We start from the raw sequence: 8,921 nt of genomic DNA, 5'->3' as shown, positions 1-8,921 counted from the left end.
GTTCTAGCCTCCTCAAGGATCAAGAAGCACGAAGAAATTGGAACGGAGGAATGGGGGCTTGCCGTGAGCTACGCTGTTAAGCAGGGGAAGAAGAAAATCACGATGAACAATAGGCGCAACCACTGTTCATCGCAAAGGTTTTCTATATTTATATCTGAACCATTTATTAGGGTGTTGATTGGGAAATGTTTGGTTTTGGGGTTTAAGGAAAATCAGGGTTTGTTGAGTGTAGTTGATCTAGATCGAGCTTGAGTTGGGTCTTGTCTTTAATGTGGACTCGATCAAATGAGCTTCTCCCCTTTGCAAATGAACCACATGTATCAATCTTGGGTTAAATTTCCTACAAAGCCAATTCAAAATTAATCAAGACTTCATATACCATAATTTGCAACGATTTATTCTTTAATGAAAAAATGATTATCATCTCATAAATACAACAAAAGGGTATAACATTAACCATGAATTTCAAAAAATATACCCAATATGAACCCACAATAGTGTAACAAATACTAACTCATCATTTGTCTACTTCGCACAACGCCGCAATCCAGCCAAGCGCGATCCCCTTTAAAACAGAGGAATCGTGCGTGGAAACCTAAGCTCTGCTGGCTGCTGCCTGCTCGCTCCGCTTGTGGCCGACCCAACCGCCGTTCGTCGGATAGCGTGGAGGTGGAGAACCCTAGATTGAGCGCCGCTAGTCCTCCCTCGGGTGTTTCCTCACGATCATCATCTAGTTGCCGTGACGCCGCCTCAGCTTTCCGCTGCTGCCACTGGAATACTCTACCACCGTGTGGAGACGAGCACCGACTGGCGTCACTGCCTGACGCTGCCCCTTCGCCTGAGCAAAGCAAGAGCCGGTGCCACTCCTTCTTCGTGCGGCACTCCCTGTTTCGGCCGGAGGAGAACGTTGAAAATTGTAAGTGATAGTCGCTGCCTCCTCTCTTCATCTTGTCGACTGCCTGTGGTAGCCGGAGCCCTAGCCACACCGAAGCTGTCCTTAGCCACTGCCGTTCGTATGGGAGAGGATCAGTAGGAGCCTTTACAGTCGCTGCCGTGTGCTTTGCTGGAAAATTTGTCGCCGGATTGCTAGCCAAAATTACTATTGGAAGGGTTGGTTATTGTAGCCGGGAAAACTGTTTAAACGGATTGTATTGTAAACAGTTATTACTGGAGAGAGAGGGGACCGACTATTTGTTTTTCTTCTTGAAGTTTGCCTCCGTTATCGTAACTATTGCAGTTACTGATTGGATCTTGTTGTCCTATTGTTGGAAGCACTCATGTAGGGCTGTCATCAGCCTCTGATGAATTGTTCATCGAGGACATATGCTATCCGAAAGAAAAACACGGATGATAACTCTTCTAGATAATTTTCCATCATTATCGGAAAGGTTCCGATCAATTTTATCCTTTATCATCGGTCAATAGTTGATCAACCGAAATTACGTCGAAAATACGATTCTCGGTGATAGTTAGAAAGCCCCGGAAACGATCGCGACAAATGTTGTTGCATGGTTTCCGGAATAAGACTTCTCTCGATTCGATTGTCATTGATCATCGGCTAGTACCGAAGATGATGACATGACTTGTGGCTTCTAAAGCCGTTGAAAGGAGAGCTTGGCGTGGATCACCAGTAGAGACAGGATTTCGACGAGGACCGTTCGATTGATACCAACACCGCTCAACGTCATTGCGAGGTATGCATTTAGAATAATTTACTATTCTACAAATTTTAATTTCCTGTCATGCCTTGTACATATTATTTTCTATTTTGCATGCGTGTGTTGTTGTAATAATTAGCTGTAATTATCTGTTTATTTCCGTTGTGCACGTTGCGAAACGTGTAAACACACGCATTACACCGGGACGATCCCAACAATCTTTACATTGTTGCTTTTGTACTTAACATTTAGGACGTTAAGGATTTACCGTTCCTAACCGATTTTATAAAACGACAAACTCTTTTTCGTAAGAGGGAAGTTTTTATAGTGGGTTGTCCATCAGAAACGATCAAGGATCATGGACCTTGGAGCAGTAACCTGTAGTTGTGAACCAAATAAACAAAATTGTTCTCATCTATTATTTTCCACTACAATTTTGATTTACGCACTCTGTTTTATGTACGATTTATCAAATGAGTGAAAAAGCGATAAAACGATATTCACTACTCCTCCAGCGCTCTAACTTGATCTTACAAAGTAACCTGGCGTTACTTGATATAAAATCATCATTTCACAACTACCTAATTTTACACTTAGTTATACATTAAAATACTGGATTCACTGTGGTGCTCCGAGCACCGACAGAGGTAATATCAGAATCAAGTGTGCATTTTGATAATTCTTAAATTTGGGTGAGCCTTTTGGGCAAAACCAAACTTGAAGTGTGCCATTTGAGAATTTGTTGTAGTTTTTTCTAATTTATTGAACACAAACTTTTGGAATATCCAAATCACATAGGAAAGTTTTAAAATTACCAAATCACATATTTAATTCCCATTTTACCCCTCCACATTCGTTCGTCAAATTTTTTAATCAATTACTATAGTGTTTTAATCGATTAAAAACCTCTTGTGAACATGAATAGTAATCCTAATAGATTGGTATAGTGTTCGATCCGTGTAAAAAAATGTTGCTCTCAATATGATATATCATAATGATATTTGAGGGCATAGATATATTCAGGACACGACATGAGCACATAGGACCTAGTTCTATGTCAATCCGAGCTCTCTAGGTTCATTAGCTACTTTTAGATGAAATTAACTAATGAACCTTCGTCATTTAAAAAAAAAATAAAAAATTTGATATTTTCAGAAAGTTGGAAGTCCAAGCAACACATTTATGGTGCCGGTTAGTGATTATCATCGCCGTGGAAATTATAATAAGATTTCAATATCATTTCTCATGGGTCTATGTAAAAAAATCTACACTCTTAATATAATGTATCACAATGATATTTGAGGACATAAATATATTCAGAAACACGACATGAGCACATATGACCAATTCCATGTAATCCAAGCTCTCTAGATCAATTAGTTACTTTTGGACGAAATCTATTAATGAACCTTTGCATTTAAAAAAATAAAAAATTTGATATCTTTAGAAACTTAGGAGTCTAAGCAACACATTTATGATGTTATCATCGTCGTGGAAATTATAATGAACTTTCAACATAATTTCTCATGCCTAATCTATGTAAAAAAATCGATGCTCTCAATATGGTCTATCACAATGATATTTTAGCACATAGACATATTTAGGAGCACTGTACAAGCATATAGAACCTGATTCTATATCAATCCGAACTCTCTAGGTCAATCAACTACTTCTGGACAAAATCGATTGATAGACCTTATCATTCAAAAAAAATTTAAATTTTGATATCTTTAGAAATGGGAGAGTTCAAGAAACACATTTATGGTGTCGGTTAGTAATTATCATAGTGGAAATTATAATAAGTTTTTGATATTATTTTTCATGCCCGATTTGTATAAACTCAATATGGTGTATAAAACCTTATCTACATGATTTTAGTATTTTGGAAGTTTGTCAACGTGATTTAGTAAATTGCCATAGTTTTTTTTATTAATTTTCTATTTCTTAAATTCTACAAGGTCACAATCTTTTTATTTTAAACTTTAAATAAAATTAATATATATATAATACTATGAAAATATTATTATTATATATTTTAGTTTATAATTTAAAGTAATTAAGGGCTATAATTTTATTTAAAACTACTATATACCTTAACTGATTTAATTTTACAAATAAAATTTTTAATGCATTTTTTATATCATAAGTACAAAATTTATTAATTTTTTAAAGTTTAGAACACCTTAGGGTTTTAGGGTTTACCCTGTAGACTTAAAATGATAAATTTTAAATAAATTAAAATTATAAAGTTATTTTTTTCTTCATGCACATATATCATCAAAATTACAGAGTCGTCTCTAACAAATAATTACTGCTATATTTCCTTCGAGTTACGGATCGAGGAGGGAAAGGTATCCCCGTAGAAAGAAAAAATCTTTCCAAATGAAGAAGAGAAAAGAGAAAGAAGAGGAGAGAAACAAATCCCACGGAAAACCTGCAAAAGGAAGAAGGAAAGGAAGAAAAAAATGATGAAAAAAAAGGAAAGGAAAAAAGTGACGAAGAGAGGCACTGAGGAGGATCGATCAAATGGACGGTGGAGGCGGGAAAAACCCTTCGCACACACCAGTTCCATGGGCATCTTCGTTCTCATCGTCGTCACGGGGTGAAGAGCGGAAGGTAGGCCGCCTCACGAGCCACGAATTTGGAGTTTATGCCCTCGCCGGTGCAACTGTAAGTTTGCTCTCGCTAGAACCCCTTGTTGCACACCTTGCAAATGAACCCGTTCATCACCAGCAACTTCTTCAAGTTAAAATAGTATATATCTTTTTTTTTAATTTTTCATGTCCTTGCACACTTTAAAAGGATATATGAAATTTGAGGGCCACCACGAGGACGAGGAATATGAATAAAATTGAGAACACACTTATTTAATTTCCATGAAGAGTTAATCCAGTGACCAATGATAACCATATACTTTATTTTTTGATTTTTGATTTTTTGACTTCTATAAATCTGTTGTGAGATTAATCTTTATTACATTCTTGAGCAAACCATGTAATTTTTTCTTGTCAACTTTATATATTGCAAACCAATTTTTTTTACTGTTGTTCATGATATACGAGTCCACTCAGGCATTCAATGTCTACAAAACATATTAAAACCTTCTTCTTCTAATAATATAAATGGATGTTCATGTATTAAGATCCATGAGGCAACTGCTTCTTTTATGCGCTCTATACAAAATTTTCCATCAAGTAACAAAGGTGACAGTTGTTTCAACACTTTCAAAGCCTAATAATAGCTGTGTGTTTGAGTTTATCTTCAAGTTTCTTTTTAGACTCTAAGTGTTTAGTACAATGATCCAAGTATCGTTTTAAGTGTGTTGTAGTACCTGACTTCATTTTTGCAAGGAATAGATTACAATATTTACACTTGTACTTATCACCTTTTGGATCCTTAACCTCAATCATGTCTGACCATACTTGAAACCTTTTTTGTTTCTTTGACTTATGCGGCAAATTATCATCCTCAGTCAAATTATTATTCCCACTATCCCCTTTATCTATTATTTGTTTTAGGATCTCATTTGAATCTAACGAAACTTGAATAGTTAAATTTGCTGTTGGAGCAGAATCAACCATATTTTTTTGAAAATCGAAAGAAAAATTATATCTGAAAAATATTAATAATGTAATAAATTATTCAAGGTATTCTAAATTCCTAATCAACATATCTTCAAGAATAAAGAATAAATTACTCAAATAACTTATATGAAAATATTATTATATTTAAATACGTAAAATTATAACTTTGAAAATTATCAAATTCAACAACTATGTCATAAAGAATTAATATTTAACTTCTATTTTTTTCAGAAATAAAATAAACAGAAAAAAAGAAAATAATTTCTTCTAAAAAGGGGGAAAACAACTAAGAATGATGTCAAATCAGTTCATTTCTTCAAAAAAGAAAAAGAGGTTGAGAAGAAAAAAAGAGACGTACATCTTAGATTTTTCCAAGCAAAAGTACGCAGGGAGCCGGGGACAAAGAGAGCTTGTGTGTGGTCTTTGGTGCGAGTAGGGAGAGCAAAAGAAATTGCACTTGATCTTCTGGCAGAGGGGGAGGCAACAGAGCCGCTAGGAGCTCTCGACGTTGGAGACAGTGATAGCACCGTCGTATAAAAGGTAGTCTAGCGGCGCCTTCTCCGTCGCCAACACCAACTCTAGATCCTAACCACTAGAAGCATAATCATACAACTCGTCTTCATTCTTCAACCTCGGCAGGAACCCTATCTTCCGCTGTCATCAAAACTTTCGGTAGGGTTTGTGCGATTAGGAATTTAGGGTTAGTAAACGAATTATATTATAAATATAATCTATTACCTGTTGACCCAATAAACCTATTAACCCATTAAGGTTATATAAACTCATTAAAATATATTGATTGAATAATATAATAGAAAATAATAAATATATAATAAAATTAAATAAAAGCTCGCGAGCGGCTCGTAAATAGTCGAACACAATATTATAGATTTGAATTCAGTACAAAAAATTATCAAACATGTTCGAGTTTGGCTCAATTTGATAATTTCGAATACGAATCAAATATTATTCGAAATGGCTCGAAAAGCTCACAAGCCGGCTCGATTCGTTTGCACCCCTATCTTCAACAACAACACGATTACCTCAATATCCGTATCTGATGATTTGATCACTGTCGTCCATCAACATTGTCAAAAAACACTGAATATACTCAAAACAAAACAAAGAAGACAGATGAGTTACTCGAATTTTCAGTCTGATTTTGCTTGTTCTTAGGAGCAGCTGGTGCAGAAGTAGCTGCGATGGCTAATGACTATTGCTCGTCGAACTCGTCTTTGCCTCTAATTCCAAGGCAAGGAACCGATGAAGAAGTTGTTGCCATGGGCTTGGATGGAAGCAGGAAAGCAAAGATATGGCAGAGGAGGAAGGCTTTCTATCCGATTTAAGCGGGCGAAAAAAAACTATCCGTGAATGGATTCACATGAATCCATCTACTCATTATTTGATGATAACAATGGAAAGCATGAAATAAACAGTGGAAAACTTTCTGCGCAACAAACTTTTCTTAATTTTTTCAATATGCTCCTCTAAGTAAACAGAGCATAAGTGTGCATAAATATGAGGGCAGAATTCTAAAAGTGGAAGCAAAATATATGATAGCCCTAATATATGTGCAACATTCAATTTTGTGAAATTTACTGTGACATTTGGAAAAGATGAATTCATAATCTCATTTCTCGAATACAAAATCATTTCACTATAGTTTTTCTTTTCTATAAATTGCTTGATGCAATTTATAGAACAACCTAAAGTCATTTAGCATTCCAGAAAATAAAGACATTATTTTCATAATATGTATGAGTAATGACAAAGAGATTATACATTTGAATTTGATCAAATTTGTAAGATCATTGGATGCGGCTTGAAAGTGTGAATAGATGCTTTTGATTTTATTCATCGTTTCATATACTATTTGAGTTAGTGCAGTGAAAATAGATACAAATAATAACTTAAAACAAGAATACAAGTACAAAGCAAGCCAATGAAGCTCAATGTTTAATGTGATTTAGTCATCCTGCAAGGACCTCTTACTCTCCACCACTATGATCCATAAAATTAAAGTAGATAACCCCCACAATCCTCTAATCTCTCTTCCTCTCTCTCGAACATCTTTTAGAGGTAAAAAAATCTCTTACGACACCTATTATTATAACAACAACAAATATATAAATAAATACAATAATTACAAAGTAGTGAACAATTACAAGAATGAAAGTTTTCTTTTGTTCGCTTGTTACTTGCTTGCTTTAACTTTTTTTTTTTGCTCAAGGTTGTCGTTAGAATGCAACGACATTCAGAATTAGTCAACAACCTCTTACAAAATCTTTAAGCTCTCCTCTATTTATAAGGAGTTTGCTATTCTAGATTCTTTCCATTAGTCGATTGGTTTGCATCTATCAATGACTGATGTCTTATCAAATTATCATTGTTATGTTGGTTTGCATCTATCAATGACTGATGTCTTATCAAATTATCATTGTTATGCAATTTTTCATTGATAATTCTAGCTCATCATGTTAGTCATCAGCTGACTAGTATTGCTCCCAATCAATTGGTAATAATATCAGTTGATTGGTTGCTTGAAGCTAGGTTTTTACTCAGCTTAAGTTTAGTTCTGAGTTGATTTTCTAAGTGACTGTAACTATTAATTGATTAATAATTCATTAGGTAATACTTTGATTTCATCTTATCTAATATTGAAATCTCCTTGTGCCAAGAGACTCTATGCCTTTGAGACTTTCTCATATGTCTAATATAAGTTGACATCAACTTATTAGGATTTCATCCTTGTCTATTATCAAATTGACTTCAATTTACTAGAACTTTTCATGCTTGGAGACCTCCTCTATGAGACCTCCCTTGCCTACAAACTCTTTGTCCCCAGGATTTCACTTGCTTAAAGACTTTCATCTCTAAGACTTCATTTGCCTAAAGTTCACTTCTATAGGACTCAACCTTGTTTGACATTTGATTAATCTTGACTTGTTAAAATTTCACTATCATCAAACATCCAGTATTCCTTGACCTACTTAGATTTTTATCACTTGTCATACATTTAGTCCTTGCTAACCTACTTGGACCTTTTCTACCTAACATCTAGTTCTCTATAACTTATTAGGACTTCCACTACTAAGTATCCAATCCTTGTTGTTGACTTGGACTTTCATTGTGAATATCTATTGGGCTTCTCTATTTGCCAACTCCCTTATTGGATTTTCCAATGCCAACACTTGTTGAGCATTCACCAATGTCATCACCTACTATATTTCCCAATTGTCAACTCCTTTATGGACTTTCTAGATTGCCAAGTGTCTGCTCCCAAATCTACTTAGACTTCTCATATGTCAAATGTTTGGTTGACCTCGATTCAATTGGACCATCCAATGTTAAGTATTAATCAACTTTGACCTACTTGACTTATCATCTCTAACTTATATCTAATATCTTGTTTAAAAAAATCTAAACACAAATCTTGGTCAGTCTAATTATGGTTTAATTGCACTAACAAATTTTGGTCTATATAGTAGTTTTGATCAAAACTTCTATATGATCCATGGATCTTATGGAGTTGTCATATGAATTCCTTTTTCCAAAATTGAATATTTTAGGTTCATGTAGCAATTTTAGACAAAAGCTATTATATGGATATGAAACGGTCTAATACAAACAAGTAGATATAGAGTTATTATATGCATTCCTTTTCTAATTTTTAACATTT

This window comes from Curcuma longa, chromosome 18 (genome assembly GCF_044706935.1).
Source record: "Curcuma longa cultivar G26 ecotype Majalengka, Jawa Barat chromosome 18, ITB_CL_G26_1.1, whole genome shotgun sequence".
Taxonomy (NCBI): Eukaryota; Viridiplantae; Streptophyta; class Magnoliopsida; order Zingiberales; family Zingiberaceae; genus Curcuma; species Curcuma longa.
This window is presented reverse-complemented; position numbering follows the sequence as displayed.